Here is a 19,547-nt window from a genome sequence, read left to right as displayed (position 1 = left end):
TCAGGAAAACACATGTCGCATAACACAGTTAGACGGAAACATGAAAGTGACTAAAACGGAGCTTTTTGACTGGGAGCTCGGTCAGACCACACACAGAGCTGGACATATATAGTGCGCTCAATGTAGCCACTAGGGGGGGCCCTCTCACTAGGAGAGCCACTACTCCCCACCCACCAGCGGGGAAAAGAGGGGAAAGAATAGGACCCTCAAGTGCCATGGAAGTTCAAAGAGTGAATTTTGATGTTGATGTTGATGTTTATTATGTAAATATGTATGTAAGTCAGAAGGAGATAGCAGAGGCTACAACCACAAATATTATTTTATGTGACATGGGTAGAACGGGAGAAAAATTGGAAAAGAAATATGACACAAGTTAAGGGTGTAAAGATGATGTCGTTGAATGTGAATGGTATGAATAACCCGGTAAAGAGGAGTAAGGTGATGACGAAACTTAAAAAGGAAGAGGCGCAGGTCATTTTCTTGCAAGAAACACATCTTATATCACAAGAACATGAAAAGCTGAAGAGATTCGGGTATGAAAACCTGTTCTATAGTTCTTTTAAACAGAACCTTAGAAGAGGAGTGGCTATACTAATTAAGAACACAGTGAAATTTGAGATGATCAAGGAAATAAGGGACAAGGAGGGAAGGTATGTGTTGGTCAAGGGGAAAATGGAAGGTCAAATGGTAACACTAATAAATGTATATGCTCCACCGGACAGTGAGAAATATCTATTTGAAACGATCTTTGATATTATAGCGTTGGAAGGGGAGGGGGTCCTGATCTGTACAGGTGATTTCAATGTGGTACTGAATTATGACATAGACACGACTAGCACAAAGAAATGGAGGACAAACATTAGCAAATATATGAATATTCATATGGCAGAATTAGGAATCATAGACATATGGAGAGCAATGAACACGCTAGATAGAGAATATACGCACTATTCACACCCGCACACAACATATTCAAGGATAGACTATTTTCTCATGACAACAGGGGACAGATATCGGGTGGAAGAATGCAGGATAGGAGTGACGGATATTTCAGATCATAGCGCAATATATCTGACAGTAAATCTTAAAAGTAGACGGAGGAATACAGTTTGGAGACTGAATGTAGGACTATTGAACAACAAAGGTTTGGTTAACCAGGTGAAGGAAGACATAATTAGATATAGAGAAGAGAACGATAATGGGGAGGTAGATCCAAACATTTTATGGGATGCACTAAAGGTAGTAATACGGGGAAAATTGATAGCAAAGACGGCATTACTCAAGAAGGCTAGAATAGGGACATACCAGAACTTGATAAAGAAGCTGAAAGAATTAGAGAAAGAACACCAAAGCTCAAAGAACCAGGAGACACTTAGAGAGGTTAAGGAAGTTAGAGGACAGATAAACAGGGAGCTGCTGTCAGAAATAGAGAAGAAAGCTAGATACATGAAACAGACATACTATGAAGGGGGACCGAGGGCGACCAGACTGTTAGCTAGACGAATTAGGACGCAACAAAAAATAAACACAATACATACAATAAGGGACACAAACACAAACAAAATACTGAGAGAACCAGCGGAAATAGAGAAGGCATTTGAAGAATATTATAGGAAACTATACACACAACCGATAGCGGCAGGGGAGGAGATAGAAACATTTTTAGAAAAATTGGATTTACCATCAATAGGGAAGGAACAGAATGGAATATTAAATGCAGAAATCACAGAACAAGAAGTGGGGAATGCGATCAGTAGGGCAAAGAGTAGTAAGTCACCGGGTAGCGACGGATTCCCCTCGGAATTCTACAAGACATTTAGGCAGGAACTGAGCCCCATGTTAGAAGCAGCATTCAGACACACAATGGAAAAAGGCACAATGCCACCTTCATGGAAAGAGGCCATAATTACTACAATTCCAAAAGAAGGGAAAGATAGAGAACTGTGTAGTAGTTTCAGACCGGTGTCCATACTTAATGTAGATTACAAGATGTATACATCAATAATATCCAAAAGATTTGAGACATTTATGACGGATATAATAGACGAAGACCAGACTGGATTCATTAAAGGAAGGCAGACACAGGATAACATAAGGAAGACAGTGCAGATAGTAGAGGAGATACAAAAGGAAGGAGGAAGTGCAGTATTAGTTAGCCTAGATGCAGAAAAAGCCTTCGATAGTGTAAGCTGGTTATTTCTATATAAAGTATTAGAGAGATTTGGATTAGACAAAAACGCTATGAAAACAATTAGGGCATTATATCAAGAACCGACGGCTAGGATTAAGGTGAATGGTAGTCTGACGGACCGGATTAAACTAGAGAGAGCTACCAGACAGGGTTGTTGTCTTTCGCCGACGCTCTTCGATGTATTCATCGAACCACTGGCCCAACTAATTAGACAGACCAAAGACATCAAAGGGGTGGAGATAAGGGGGACGGAACATAAATTGGGATTATTCGCAGATGACGTGATAGTATATATGAGACAACCAGACATAAGCTTCCCGACACTGATGGATCTGCTGACAGAATATGGATATTACTCAGGGTATAGACTTAATGTGACAAAGACACAGACATTAGCACTGAACTACACACCAACGATAGAGATCAAAGAAAAATACAAAATCAAATGGGACATGGACAGGATCAAGTACCTAGGGGTGAACATCACAAGAGGGGGGGAGGGGCTATACGATGCAAACTATACACAGATAAATCAGAAAATCAAGAGAGATCTAGAAAGATGGACAGTGATGCCCCTAGATTTCAGTTCAAGGATCGAAATCATTAAGATGAACATATTACCAAGGTTACTATACCTATTTCAATCCCTACCTATATTAATACCACAAAAACAATTTAGGGAATGGGATAGACAGATATCAAGATTCATTTGGGGGGGGGGAAAGGCCAAGGATCAGATATGTGACTCTACAATTACCAAAGGAGAAAGGAGGGATGGCAGTACCCAGTTTAGAAAGCTATTACTATGCAGCACAGCTTAGAACAGTAGCATGCTGGTGCAATGTGAACTATGAGGCCAAATGGAAAGATATAGAAACCAAAAGAGAGGGATTCAAAGTGCAGACACTGATAGGGGATAGGGAGCTGTTCAGAAGACAGGAACAACTACTAGGGGTGCACCGATATGAAAATTGGCCACCGATACCGATACCGATTGTTCAACTAACACAATCGGCCGATACCGATACCGATACCGATAATTGTGGCAAAAAATAAGTATTTTTAATTTTTTTTTTATTTTTTTATTTTATTTTTTTTTTATTTATTTATTTTTTTTTAATGAAACTACTGTATATTTGTATGTGTGTTTGTATTTGTAGGCCTCTTTACTTACTTAAAAAAGGAAACATCAAGAAATATGTTTATGGTATCACTGATCCCTCTCCCAGTATCGTCTGGCGGCCTGCAGAGGGATACTATTTTCTCAACCAGAGCTTTCAACCAATGCAATGGAACCATTCTGGCGGCCTGCAGCGGGATACTATTCTCTCAACCAGAGCTTTCAACCAATGCAATGGAACCATTTTGATTGACAGTCGATTCGGCCAATTACGCCACACCGCTAGCACCCACCTCCTGCTTACCACCAAGCGTTTATTCATTTTTCTACTTCGGGGCATGCCGCCATTGATCTGCTTGCGAGAATGCGAGTCAAACTTAGAACCACAACAAGCTAATACGTTAGCTGCCCGGCAGTGCCCGCCGACCAGCGCGCTCCACAGGATGGCCAAACGAGACACAATGATTTTACTGCAACAAATTTTATAATAAAACAAAGCCTTTCTATACATTTGTCTGGTTGAAAACTTTATTAACAGATTGCAGAATGTGTAGTTGGGTACGGAATGAGCAACGGAATGTAACCGAGCTATGCACGGCTTGCTTGCTATCTTCGGGTAAATACTATGCTGATGTAATTGAACGTGTAACTAACTATAATAACGTTAATGCCACAAAACGAATGTTTGTGTCATTTTAACAGCAGATACTTTCTTAAATGCCATCCTCCCGACAGAGCGGTGTTGATGGGGAGCTCTGATGGATTCGCTTGGTTGTGTTATTAACATTGAACAGCTAACCGAAAGCTAGGGTTAACTAATGTTAAAGGTTTAGCCATAACGTTACGTTGGCTAAAGTTGGGGCTATTCTTAATCCAGTAATAATGGCTGCAGACCTGCAAGCAAAGTACAGCAAGTTGGCAAAGGAGTATTCCAACGTAAATCACATTTTCACCAGTAACGTTAGTCTTCTGCCTCCCGGCTATGAACGGACTCGGAGTAATGCCTTGCTGCTATGGGTAATAATAATATGCTGATGTTATTGTCCGTGTAACACTAACAATATAACGTTAATGCCACAAAACGAATGCCTTGTTAATCATAAATAGTAACTTTGATGCAGTAGCTTGTGTGTGTGTGGGGGGGACGGCGGGCGTTGTGCAGGTAGGTCGCCAGTGAATTTTTTTTTTTTGCCTTTTGACGCTACACAAATGGATGGTTAGTTATCGGCGACTGCTATCGGCACATTTGAGCTTATCGGCCGATAGGCCGATAGCAGTCAACAAGGCACTTATCGGCCGATACCGATACCCGACCGATATATCGGTGCACCCCTAACAACTACTAGATCCAATTACCAGATTCACTATAAACATATGGAACACAATAGTAAAGAAATACAAGCTACAAAAAGAATCTAAGATACTGAGATGGATAGCACACGACAACAAATTCAGACCAGGGATAGAAGATCATGGGTTCAAGAGGTGGGAACGGGGGGGTATAACAGCAATGTGCACGATGACGGAAGGAGGGGAGATGCAGACTCTACAAAAATTGAAAGAAAGATACGGACTAGAGAATAGGGACCACTTTAGATATTTACAGATTAGGGACTACTATAACAAAGAAATAAAGCAAGATAGAGACAAAGAACAGAATGGGGTAATTAAGATAATGGTAAAGTCATACGAAGGACGGAAGGGGAGGGTGATATCAGCACTATATCAGGCAATAATGGACAGTAAGGGAAATACAACATTGTATGTGAAAGAAAAGTGGGAAAGAGAGTTGGAAATAGAGATAACAGAGGAGGAATGGTATGACACATGTAAGACACAACAAACAACCACAGGATCAAGGATATGGAGGGAGTTTGGGTGGAAAAATATAATTAGATACTTTATAACACCAGAAATACAGGGCAATTACACACCAGCAAAGAAAACATGTTGGAGGGAGTGTGGACAGGAAGGGGCGAACCATACACACATATTCTGGGGATGTCAGAAGATAAGGCACTACTGGGAAGAGATAGGAGGGATAATAAATGAAATAATAGGATACGAAATACCCCAGGGAGGCCAAGTGTTGTATTTGGGGAATCTGTCACAGGAAGGAATCCAAGGGGAAGACAAATATTTGATTAAGATATTGATAGTGGCAGCCAAGAAAGCTTTAACTAAACTGTGGTACAAGGTAGAAGTGCCGACAAAGGATCAATGGATAGAGTTGGTAGAGGGGATACAGGAAATGGAGAGAATCACACATCTGCTGAGGCTGCAAGAAGAAAAGTTTGAATGGAAATGGGGAAAATGGGAAGAATACAGGAGGGGAAGTAACGACATCACAGAGGTTTGAAAAGGATACAAGGAAATGAATAAAAATGTAAATAAATAATGCAAATGTAGAAGGGACCGAAGGACCCATGTCACACTTTTTCTTTGCCCATTTTTTGTCTATTTGTTTTAATTTATGTACTGTGTATTGTCTATGAATGTTGTTGAAAAAATGAAAATAAAAATTTAAGTTTAAAAAAATAAACTACATTTCCCTCAAAGCTCAGAGTATAATGCACATACCTTATTAAACTACATTTCCCTCAAAGCTCAGAGTATAATACACATACCTTATTAAACTACATTTCCCTCAAAGCTCAGAGTATAAAGCACATACCTTATTAGGACTGATCAGATCAAAGTGTTCCCACATTTGAGAACGGCGTCTCTTCTTAACTGTCTCCACGGTGATCAAAACAACTCCCCGAGTCCGACTACAAAACCCCACATCGAGGGAAATGTTTTATGTAGAGTAGAATGCCGCGCAAACAAAAGGCGTGTTCGAGATTGATTTCGGCTCGCCTCGAAAGTAGACGAGAGTAGACTAGTGCAGCCGGGGGAGGAGTCGGAACGTCGAACACTTCGGATTTGAATACAGCCTCTCGCCTAGTCTCGCATGGCAGATATTGCGTTCACATTACCACACGCACACACACACCAGTCCAGCTCATTATAATGCGAGGGCCGCGTGCACAATTAGATTAGATTCAAATGTATTGTCATCACACAGCACACTAGGTATTAAATTAATATACCATATTTATATACCATCTTGTTGCACGCTCCTGCCCACCGCAGCGCGTGCACGCACACACAACACACTGCTGAATAATTCTGTTTTGCATCAATATATTATATATACTGTATATTGAGGCAAAACAGAATTATATATACAGTATATATTGAGGCAAAACAGAATTATTCAGCAGTGTATGTGTGTATACAGTATCAGCTGCTGCATCGTTAATGAACTATAGATTTATATGGAATTCGTTAATCTATTCTAGTCGGTTAACTGTGAGCCAGACGGCTTAGAGAAGTACTGTACATAGAGCGGTAATGCTCAGATTGCTCATTGAGTCATGACTATAAATGCAAAACGTAATTGTCGTATTTATTATCATTATAATTATGTAATTCCGATGATAGAAACAGTCCGTCTGTAGAATCGACTTGAAGAAGCTCTTGGTAACCCAAACTCCTGTATCCAATAATAATAATAATAAATCTATCTGATAGAGGGGATTAGTGTTGTCACGATACTGGAATTTCTAACTTCGATACGATACCTTGAAAAGTATCGATATTCAATACCATTTTCGATACCACTGGGAAAAAGGTTCAATCTTAATATGTTTAAAAAAAAATTAATTTATACATTTTGCTTTTGTTGCTGGTTGATTCTCCTCAGCTTCTCTCTCGTACTATAAGATACGATAAATATAACACTTTTAAAACCCTTTGTTTATCTTTAGATCACACATTTAAAAATAACTGTTCATCTCACTTCAATCATTTTTATTGCAGAACATGGTATTTTCTCAAGCAGACAGATGTAAACACTGTAATCTGTGTTGCATGTACCTGACAAACTGAACTGTTTGTATTACAGTCATATTCCAACTTAACTGAATGCACATGTATGTGTGTGGACTACTGTACTATTACAGGTATTGAAATGAACAATGCAACTTCCTTATACAAAAAAAATGAATAATTAAATATCGATATTTCGGGAAATTAGTATTGAAACCGTTTTAAATATTCAGAATCGATATGTATAGATTTTTCGATATTTTTGACAACACTAAGAGGTACTGTGGGGCCTGGCTCTGAAGGCTGAGCGTGGCTCTGAGAGGTACTGTGGGGCCTGGCTCTGAAGGCTGAGCGTGGCTCTGAGAGGTACTGTGGGGCCTGGCTCTGAAGGCTGAGCGTGGCTCTGAGAGGTACTGTGGGGCCTGGCTCTGAAGGCTGAGCGTGGCTCTGAGAGGTACTGTGGGGCCTGGCTCTGAAGGCTGAGCGTGGCTCTGAGAGGTACTGTGGGGCCTGGCTCTGAAGGCTGAGCGTGGCTCTGAGAGGTACTGTGGGGCCTGGCTCTGAAGGCTGAGCGTGGCTCTGAGAGGTACTGTGGGGCCTGGCTCTGAAGGCTGAGCGTGGCTCTGAGAGGTACTGTGGGGCCTGGCTCTGAAGGCTGAGCTCAAAGGACTGTTTGTTATTTAAGATGAGGTCGGACTCGGCACTGACAGATTTGTGTTCATTGTGCTGCTTTTATAAAGCCTCAAATGACGGCTTACAATATTTCATGAAAGCAAAGTTTTTGTTTGTCTAAGATTTAAAAAGGTTTAAACTTTACAGCACTGACAAAGTTGAACAAAGTGCTGTACAAGTCCCACAACATAAAAAGAAATTAAATCGAATCTCGGCCCCGAAGCTTCGAATTCCAAAAGAAAATCGAAGGTCAGCCCTAGATTGTACCATAGGCGGCGGTATGTAAGGCCAGGCGAGGCTATGCCGACCCAAACCAGCAGCCCCAGTCTGCGCATTATTATAGGCAGCCTAGGCTACGATATTGTGTGTGTGTGGGCTGCTGCAGCCCGGTGGTGACAATACGCAAGGGTCGGCCAACCAAGGTGTCAATGGCAGTAGGTGTGGTGGCCGTTTAACATTCCAGACTGCAGGCAGTAACCAATCACGCCGCATCATCAAACTAACCGATGCCAGTCTGGTCTTCAAAATCCTCCATGGTCTAGCCCCACTTTCCGATTTTTCACCTCTAGGTTCACCAGAACTGTTGTACCGGGTGACTTGGCTGTTCCATTAAGGACAAGTACATTTAGCAAATCAGCCCTCTCCGTGAGAGCTGCCAAGACCTGGAACTCCATTCCAAGTTAAGATTCAAGATTCAAGATTCAATCGTTTTATTTCAAACCACAGTGTTAGTTTGGCTACATTTACCATTGTCCGGCAAAACAACATTTGAAAATAAATGAAATGGGAAAAGAGGAACCCCCCCCCCCCCAAAGTTTAAAAATAAAACAGCCAAAAACTATACACTGTTTGAAAAGGAGATGGAAGAAGCAAAGCTTATATATTTCCATCCCCCATCAATAACTATATACTTCAGCAAGTATGACACGATTACCAATACATATAATACCATACAATTTGCAAATACTTCAACTACACACAACACAATCACACATGCACACACACACACACACACACACTAGACTATACTCTCATGTCACCCTTCAAATCATTCTCATATAATACGTTGGTCTTCCTCCCTGGTGTATTTTGTGAACACCATCATTTTGAATTTCCTCTTTAATATATTTATGGATTGACTGGATTTGATCTCCTCCTCCAGATTATTCCACAAGGTAACTCCACACAGAGAAATACACATAGCCTTCCTGGTTAGTCTTGAAGATTGCTGTTCCAGTTTGAGTTTCCCTCTAAGGTTATATCTTTGGAGTCCAGCTCTCTCACAGAACAATTTCTGTATCTTGTCAGGAAGGCTGTGGTGAATGACTCTGTACATGAACTGGGCAGTTTTGTAATCCACCAGGTCCTTTAATTTCAGAACTGAAAGTTTTAAAAACAAAGAATTTGTATGTGCTTTGTAGCTCTCATTTGTTACAATCCTAATTGCTCTTTTACATGCCGCCTGGGCATAACACGGATCACCTGAGGCCAAGGGCTTGCTCTACGAGGGCATGATGAGACCGAGTCAGAGTTAATCAAATCGTGGAAACTTTTTAGAGCTACTATGTACATTGTTTTCAAAGCAGCTTCACATTGAAAGTGATCTCACAGACAAACTTAAAGCAGAAAAGATCATTGATGCGCGAAACATCGCATTTTTTTTGTTGCATTAAGGTAAGACAATGGTTAATAATATTGGATGTCTTCATTTGAACAATTAATTTGCACTATATGAAATGAGTGGGGCTTGCTGTAGTAGCCTAGTGGGTGTGTGTATTGTATGAAATCAGAACCTGGACAACACCGTTTGCGTGCAAGCAAAAAAGAAAAAGGAGTTACCATCCCATCTACAGCCTACTAGGGCTGACCTTCGAAGCTTTTTTTGGCAATCGAAGCTTCGGGGCCGAGCTTCAATTTTAATTCGAAGCTTCGGGAAAAAGAAAAAAAAACGTTTTTTTTTCTTATTTTTTTTTTTCTTATGTTGTGGGACTTGTACAGCACTTTCATAAACGTTGTTGTTTTTAAATGTGCTCTATAAATAAAGTGGGTTGGATTAATTAATTAAGTAGCCCCTTTCGTGACTGAGCCAACAAGGTTTCACTCGGCTGTGTGATTTAATTCAAGGTGGATCGCTGTTGTCGTTTGAACAACTTCAGATTTCATGGGAACTACCAATCCCCCAAATCAAGAATGTTTAAGATGAATGAAGTAAGATTTTGATTATTTGAAATATGGCCCGTGTAGACTAAACTATGCACAGAATTATGTCTGTCTACAAGGTCCGGATTCTACATGGTCCGGCAATGTAGACCTTGTAGACTCCACTAGTGAATGTTCATGCATTTTTAAGAAGGGCAACTTCCACAAAAAAACAAAGAACTCACCAAAACATCTCAGTAGCACCTTATCTAAATTTTATTTCCTATTTTGTTTATTCATCCCAGTATCTTTCTTTCTTATGTGTGGAATTCTACAAGGCATGTAGGTGTATATGTATTTGAGGATGATATCCTTCAAACAGGCAATAGTGATGATATAATTTGGGCAGTGCTGAGCTGGGTTACTTTCCTCCAGTGTATTTGTCCCCCGGCCCCACCCAATGGCCCCATGCGCGCGCACACACACACACACACACACACACACACACACACACACACACACACATTTACATTTAGTCATTTAGCTGACGCTTTTATCCAAAGCGACTTACAAGTTCTGTACGACAAGACAGCAAGAAGGGTACAACTCTATCAGCTGAGTAACAATGTTTATCAAAGTGTTGCATGTTACAGTGTAGGTTAGTTTATTAGGAAAAGTGCATGACAGTAAGGTTAGTCACGGTTAGATTTTTTTTTTAATCATTTCAGATAATGGTTGAAGAAGTGAGTCTTTAGTCGACGGCGAAAGATTGGACGGGATTCGGCTGTCCTAACTGGGATGGGTAGTTCTCACACACACACACACAAATCGAAGTAAAAAAAAAAATTGAAAAAAAAAAATTGAAGAAAATTCTTTTTTTTTTCTTTTTTTTTTTAAACTTCGATTTTGTTTTTTAATGTTCGAAGCTTGTGCCATCGAACGAAGCTTCGAAGTATTTAAGACAGCCCTACAGCCTACCCTAACGTCCAGCTCACCCGCCACCTATGGATTGTACAACTTCAAGGCTCCTTTCTCGCCGCTTCTGCAAGGAGGAGCAATAAGAGGAAACAATGTTTACATGTTTGTACTTACAGATGTTGTGGTGTCCAGTCTGCTGTCTGGTTCCACAAGAAGAAGGTTCTGATCCAGATGTTTGAGTAGAAAGCCTTGGTCCAGTAGAGTTCCGTCACAGAGACACTTTACACTAGAAACACACAAAGCGTGTGTCAGTCATTCAGGAAGATGTGTTGTGGAGCGGATCGAGGGCGAGGCTACTTTCAGAGAGGAGAGGGAAAACACACGAGAGCAGCCGGGGAGGAGGCAGGGAAGTGGAGAAAACACACGAGAGCAGCCGGGGAGGAGGCAGGGAAGTGGAGAAAACACACGAGAGCAGCCGGGGAGGAGGCAGGGAAGTGGAGAAAACACACGAGAGCAGCCGGGGAGGAGGCAGGGAAGTGGAGAAAACACACAAGAGCAGCCGGGGAGGAGGCAGGGAAGTGGAGAAAACACACGAGAGCAGCCGGGGAGGAGGCAGGGAAGTGGAGAAAACACACGAGAGCAGCCGGGGAGAAGGCAGGGAAGTGGAGAAAACACACGACAGCAGCCGGGGAGGAGGCAGGGAAGTGGAGAAAACACACGAGAGCAGCCGGGAGGAGGCAGGGAAGTGGAGAAAACACACGAGAGCAGCCGGGGAGGAGGCAGGGAAGTGGAGAAAACACACGAGAGCAGCCGGGGAGGAGGCAGGGAAGTGGAACACTTCGCCTCGTTTCAACAGGGATTACTATCGATTGAAAATGTTATTAACAGATTGCAGAATGGGTACGATACAGTACGGCTCAATACACACAATTGTTAAGGGGATGCAGACCAGAGAAAGACTTTCGTCTTGTTTACATCAGGGTCCGCCATTTTCAATTCATCATAATGACATACATGACACCCAACCTCCTCCAATGTACAGTTTCTTCGTCAAATGTATATACTCTTTTTTAGACTATTTTTGTATCACAAACAGTACTGTATATTTGTAAATCTGGTATGTCATAAATGTATAGATATAGCAGTACTGTCTATCTGTATGTCGTGTATGTCATATATGTTATGATGAATTGAAAATGGGGGACCCTGATATAAACAAGACGAATGAATGAATGAAAACTTTATTTAACAGATTGCAGAATGGGTACAATACAGTACAGCTCAATACATACAATTGTTAAGGGGATGCAGACCAGAGAAAGACTTTCGTCTTGTTTACATCAGGGTCCCCCTTTTTCAATTCATAGTGACATTTATGACATACACGACATATATGACATGTACGGCATAGGGACATACAGGTATATAGTACTGTTACATTTGTGACATATACGATATGCAAATATACAGTACTGTTACCCATAGATCCTGACAGAGAGTATACATATATGTGGAGGGGACTGTACATTAGGAGGGGGTGGGTGGGTGGGAGAGAAATATACATACGGTGGGGAGAGAACATACGGTGGGGAGGAGACTGTACATTAGGAGGGGGTGGGTGGGTGGGAGAGAAGTATACATACGGTGGGGAGGAAACTGACTATTAGGAGGGGGTGGGGGGGTTTGGACATTTACGGTGGCCAGTTTAGAATTGCAGCCTCCCGTAGGTGATTTTTAAGAGCGGTTTTGGATGGGGGTAGGGATTCACATTCCTTTACAGCTGTGGGTAGGGCGTTCCACATTGATGTGGCATAATTGCGAAACGTGTTTAGTCCCTTGTTTGAGCCGAATCTGGGTTTAACATGATTTGTTGAGCTTCCTCTGGTGTTGTGGTCGTGGTATTCACGGACCTTTGGGAAGTATTTTGACATGTACATGGGTACCTTAGTGGTGTAGTGTATCTTGTAGACCAGGCCCATTGCAAGTTGCTGTACTCTGTCGTCTACTCTAAGCCATCCTAGGTAGTCAAAGTGGGCAGGGGTGAGGTGGGTTCTAGGAGTAAGGTCAAGTAGAAGTCTGACCAGTTTGTTTTGTGATGTTTGTAATTTTGTTTAAGGGCGCCTTTGAGGTGCTTTGGTACCATGAGGTGCAAGCATAGTCGTAGTACCCTTGAATGAGTGCTCCTGCCAGAGTCTTCAGGGTATTCTTGTTTACCAGTGAGGAGATCCGGTACAAGAATCTAGTTCGTTGGTTGACTTTTTTTATTACCTTGGATGCCATTTTGTCACACAAGTCTTTCTCTGGTCTGCATCCCCTTAACAATTGTGTGTATTGAGCCGTACTGTATTGTACCCATTCTGCAATCTGTTAATAAAATGTTCAATCAATAAATCAATCAATCAAATCAAACTCACCGAAGACTATGCAGCCCTAGTGTAATTCCCTCTTATGTGATGATGACAGCAACACGTTCTTTATAGCACTGGTTGGATTTCTTTCAAATCCGGACGGTGAGAACTGTGGAACACATACATGAAATACAATAAATCACAGATCAAACAATAACAACATACATCAATCTTATTTCTACGTGTCTCTTAGTGTCACATGTCTTTGTAATATTGTTAAACAAATTAACTTAACCTACAAAACACATTAAGTCCTTCTGCAATAATAACTCACTTAGTAAACATTGAGTTAGCAGCACTTTAGCTGCTATAGCTAACAACCACAACACCAACAGCTACCTTACTGCTGCTGCAATAAGAGAGGACATTATGGGGACTGTAGCATCTTCTGGACCTTGTAACAATGACAATAAAGATTGTTCTATTCTATTGACTCTTAAAAACTATCTCTTTACAAGAAGAAGTGAAACTATCTCTTTACAAGAAGAAGTTAAACTATCTCTTAAATCCGCGGAGATTTTGACACGCGTGCGTCGGCATAAAACGTCCCCGGACACTGTGGGCTGGGCTTCAACATTAGTTCCGCCATTAAACTAGCAGCATTGGTAAATCAAAGCCCATAAGCACTGAATGAATGAATGAATGAATGAATACTTTATTTAACAGATTGCAGAATGGGTACAATACAGTACGGCTCAATACACACAATTGTTAATGGGATGCAGACCAGAGAAAGACTTTCGTCTTGTTTACATCAGGGTCCCCCATTTTCAATTCATATAGTCTACTCTAGTAGATAGAGGGGGGTTTGATTGATTGATTGATTGATTGATTGATTGAAAATGTTAACAGATTTCAGAATGGGTACAGTACAGTACAGCTCAATACATACAATTGTTAAGGGGATGCAGACCAGAGAAAGACTTATGTCTTGTTTACATCAGGGTCCCCCATTTTCAATTCATCATAACATATATGACATACAGATAGACAGTACTGCTACATCTATACATTTATGACATACCAGATTTGCAAATACAGTACTGTTTGTGATACGAAAAGAGTCCAGAAAAGAGAGTATATACATTTGACATAGAAACTGTACATTGGAGGAGGTTGGGGGGGGGGGGGGGTTGGGTAGGAGGAGTGGGTGGGGGACACTGTACAACTGAACAAGCAAAACTGTACATTGGAATATTGACAAGACCATACTTGGTCATTTACTGTACATTGGGGGGGGGGGGGGGGTTGTGTTAGGACATTTACGGTGGCCAGTTTAGAATTGCAGTCTCCCGTAGGTGTTTTTTGAGAGTGTTTTTGAAAGTGGGTAGTGATGCACATTCCTTTACAGCTTTGGGTAGGGCGTTCCACATTGATGTGGCATTATTGCGAAACGTGTTTAGTCCCTTGTTTGAGCCGAATCTGGGTTTAACATGATTTGTGGAGCTCCCTCTGGTGTTGTGATCGTGGTATTCACTGACCTTTGGGAAGTATTTTGACATGTACATGGGTACCTTGGTCGTGTAGTGTATCTTGTAGACCAGGTATCAAAATCCCAAATCGAGGGAAATGTTTTATGTAGAGTAGAATGCCGCGCAATCAAAAGGCGTGTTCGAGATTGATTTCGGCTCACCTCGAAAGTAGACGAGAGTAGACTATTGCAGCCGGGGGAGGAGTCGGAACGTCGAACACTTCGGATTTGAATACAGCCTCTCGCCTAGTCTCGCATGGCAGATATCGCGTTCACGTTACCACGCGCACACACACACCAGTCCAGCTCATTATAATGAGAGGGCCGCGTGCACAATTAGATTAGATTCAAATGTATTGTCATCACACAGCACACTAGGTATTAAATTAATATACCATATTTATATACCATCTTGTTGCACGCTCCTGCCCACCGCAGCGTGTGCACGCACACACAACACACTGCTGAATAATTCTGTTTTGCATCAATATATTATATATACTGTATATTGAGGCAAAACAGAATTATATATACAGTATATATTGAGGCAAAACAAAATTATTCAGCTGTGTGTGTGTGTGTGTGCGCAGGATACAGTATCAGCTGCTGCATCGTTAATGAACTATAGATTTATATGGAATTCGTTAATCTATTCTAGTCGGTTAACTGTGAGCCAGACGGCTTAGAGAAGTACTGTACATAGACCGGTAATGCTCAGATTGCTCATTGAGTCATGACTATAAATGCAAAACGTAATTGTCGTATTTATTATCATTATAATTATTTAATTCCGATGATAGAAACAGTCCGTCTGTAGAATCGACTTGAAGAAGCTCTTGGAACCCAAACTCCTGTATCCAATAATAATAATAATAAATCTATCTGATAGAGGGGATTAGTGTTGTCACGATACTGGAATTTCTAACTTCGATACGATACCTTGAAAAGTATCGATATTCAATACCATTTTCGATACCACGGGGAAAAAGGTTCAATCTTAAAATGTTTAAAAAAAATAAAAATAAAATTATACATTTTGCTTTTGTTGCTGGTTGATTCTCCTCAGCTTCTCTCTCGAACTATAAGAGAAGATAAATATAACACTTTTAAAACCCTTTGTTTATCTTTACATCACACATTTAAAAATAACTGTTCATCTCACTTCAATCATTTTTATTGCAGAACATGGTATTTTCTCAAGCAGACAGATGTAAACACTGTAATCTGTGTTGCATGTACCTGACAAACTGAACTGTTTGTATTACAGTCATATTCCGACTTAACTGAATGCACATGTATGTGTGTGGACTACTGTACTATTACAGGTATTGAAATGAACAATGCAACTTCCTTATACAAAAAAATTATTAATAATTAAATATCGATATTTCGGGAAATTAGTATTGAAACCGTTTTAAATATTCAGAATCGATATGTATAGATTTTTCGATATTTTTGACAACACTAAGAGGTACTGTGGGGCCTGGCTCTGAAGGCTGAGCGTGGCTCTGAGAGGTACTGTGGGGCCTGGCTCTGAAGGCTGAGCGTGGCTCTGAGAGGTACTGTGGGGCCTGGCTCTGAAGGCTGAGCGTGGCTCTGAGAGGTACTGTGGGGCCTGGCTCTGAAGGCTGAGCGTGGCTCTGAGAGGTACTGTGGGGCCTGGCTCTGAAGGCTGAGCGTGGCTCTGAGAGGTACTGTGGGGCCTGGCTCTGAAGGCTGAGCGTGGCTCTGAGAGGTACTGTGGGGCCTGGCTCTGAAGGCTGAGCGTGGCTCTGAGAGGTACTGTGGGGCCTGGCTCTGAAGGCTGAGCGTGGCTCTGAGAGGTACTGTGGGGCCTGGCTCTGAAGGCTGAGCGTGGCTCTGAGAGGTACTGTGGGGCCTGGCTCTGAAGGCTGAGCTCAAAGGACTGTTTGTTATTTAAGATGAGGTCGGACTCGGCACTGACAGATTTGTGTTCATTGTGCTGCTTTTATAAAGCCTCAAATGACGGCTTACAATATTTCATGAAAGCAAAGTGTTTTGTTTGTCTAAGATTTAAAAAGGTTTAAACTTTACAGCACTGACAAAGTTGAACAAAGTGCTGTACAAGTCCCACAACATTAAAAAAAAAAAGAATTAAAAAAAAAAAGTTTAAAAATATTTGTTTTAATTTTTTATTTCGATTAATTTCATACCATAGGCGGCGGGTATGTAAGGCCAGGCGAGGCTATGCCGACCCAAACCAGCAGCCCCAGTCTGCGCATTATTATAGGCAGCCTAGGCTACGATATTGTGTGTGTGTGGGCTGCTGCAGCCCGGTGGTGACAATACGCAAGGGTCGGCCAACCAAGGTGTCAATGGCAGTAGGTGTGGTGGCCGTTTAACATTCCAGACTGCAGGCAGTAACCAATCACGCCGCATCATCAAACTAACCGATGCCAGTCTGGTCTTCAAAATCCTCCATGGTCTAGCCCCACTTTCCGATTTTTCACCTCCAGGTTCACCAGAACTGTTGTACCGGGTGACTTGGCTGTTCCATTAAGGACAAGTACATTTAGCAAATCAGCCCTCTCCGTGAGAGCTGCCAAGACCTGGAACTCCATTCGAAGTTACATGCCGCCTGGGCATAACACGGATCACCTGAGGCCAAGGGCTTGCTCTACGAGGGCATGATGAGACTGAGTCAGAGTTAATCAAATCGTGGAAACTTTTTAGAGCTACTATGTACATTGTTTTCAAAGCAGCTTCACATTGAAAGTGATCTCACAGACAAACTTAAAGCAGAAAGGATCATTGATGCGCGAAACGTCGCATTTTTTTTGTTGCATTAAGGTAAGACAATGGTTAATCATATTGGATGTCTTCATTTGAATAATTAATTTGCACTATATGAAATGAGTGGGGCTCGCTGTAGTAGCCTAGTGGGTGTTTGTATTGTATTCAAAACGCAGCGGCCCGCCTGATCTCAAACCTACCGAAGTCGGCCCATGTCACCCCACTTCTTAGGGACCTACACTGGCTCCCCATTGCTGCACGTATCCGCTTCAAGGCCCTCGACCTAGCATACCGTGCGGCAAAGGGAACCGCTCCCGCCTACCTCCGGTCAATGGCCTCTAACTACACACCCTCAAGACCCCTACGCTCTGCATCTTCTGGCCGCCTCAGACCTACTCCTATCCAAGCTCCCGGAGGGTCATCAAAGAGAAGCCGCCTATTCTCAGTCCTTTCCCCACAATGGTGGAATGAACTACCCATCCCAGTTAGGACAGCCGAATCCCGTCCAATCTTTCGCCGTCGACTAAAGACTCACTTCTTCAACCATTATCTGAAATGATTAATAAAAAAAAAAAAAAAAAAGATCTAACCCTGACTAACCTTACTGTCATGCACTTGTCCTAATAAACTAACCTACACTGTAACACGCAACACTTTGATGAACATTGTTACTCAGCTGATAGAGTTGTACCCTTCTTGCTGTCTTGTCGTACAGAACTTGTAAGTCGCTTTGGATAAAAGCGTCAGCTAAATGACTAAATGTAAAATGTAAATGTATTGTATGAAATCAGAACCTGGACAGCACCGTTTGCGTGCAAGCAAAAAAGAAAAAGGAAAACCATCCCATCTACAGCCTACCCTAATGTCCAGCTCACCCGCCACCTATGGATTGTACAACTTCAAGGCTCCTTTCTCGCCGCTTCTGCAAGGAGGAGCAATAAGAGGAAACAATGTTTACATGTTTGTACTTACAGATGTTGTGGTGTCCAGTCTGCTGTCTGGTTCCACAAGAAGAAGGTTCTGATCCAGATGTTTGAGTAGAAAGCCTTGGTCCAGTAGAGTTCCGTCACAGAGACACTTTACACTAGAAACACACAAAGCGTGTGTCAGTCATTCAGGAAGATGTGTTGTGGAGCGGATCGAGGGCGAGGCTACTTTCAGAGAGGAGAGGAAAAACACACGAGAGCAGCCGGGGAGGAGGCAGGGAAGTGGAGAAAACACACGAGAGCAGCCGGGGAGGAGGCAGGGAAGTGGAGAAAACACACGAGAGCAGCCGGGGAGGAGGAAGGGAAGTGGATTACTACAACAGGGATTACTATCGATTGAAAATGTTATTAACAGATTGCAGAATGGGTACAACACAGTACGGCTCAATACAGACAATTGTTTTTTTTTTTTTTTTTTTTTTATTATCTTTCTTCCCCTCCTTTTTCCCGATTTCTCTCCCATCCCACCCTTCCTGGTTGTTGCGTACTTTCCCCTACTGTTGGTCCGGGAGACCGGAGACTGTCACATGCTTTCCTCCGACGCATGTGCAGCCTGGGGCAGGCCAACCTGGCCGCGCAGGTTCTCACCGGGGAGAGTGTAGCGTGTGGGAGGCCACACTATCTCTCCTCAGATCCAACCCTTGCTGAGCAGGCGCCCCGACCGAACTGTAGGGGTCGCTGTCCACAACGCCCAGGACCCACCCTTCAGCTTTCCCACCCTCTGATACGGCCAATTGTATCAGTGCGAGGGGCCAGCCAAGCTGATAGCAACGCCGGGAGCTGGATTCGAACAGGCGAATCCTAGTGTCTCCCGGTGTTGGTGACGAACGTAATCTCCGTGCGCCACCTGCCCCCCCTCATACAGACAATTGTTAAGGGGATGCAGACCAGAGAAAGACTTGTCTTGTTTACATCAGGGTCCGCCATTTTCAATTCATCATAATGACATACATGACACCCAACCTCCTCCAATGTACAGTTTCTTCGTCAAATGTATATACTCTTTTTTAGACTA

Source organism: Notolepis coatsorum (assembly GCF_963971535.1).
Source record: "Notolepis coatsorum genome assembly, chromosome: 12".
In the NCBI taxonomy this organism is placed as follows: Eukaryota; Metazoa; Chordata; class Actinopteri; order Aulopiformes; family Paralepididae; genus Notolepis; species Notolepis coatsorum.
The sequence above is the reverse complement of the archived record's forward strand: the minus strand, read 5'-3'. Positions refer to the sequence as shown.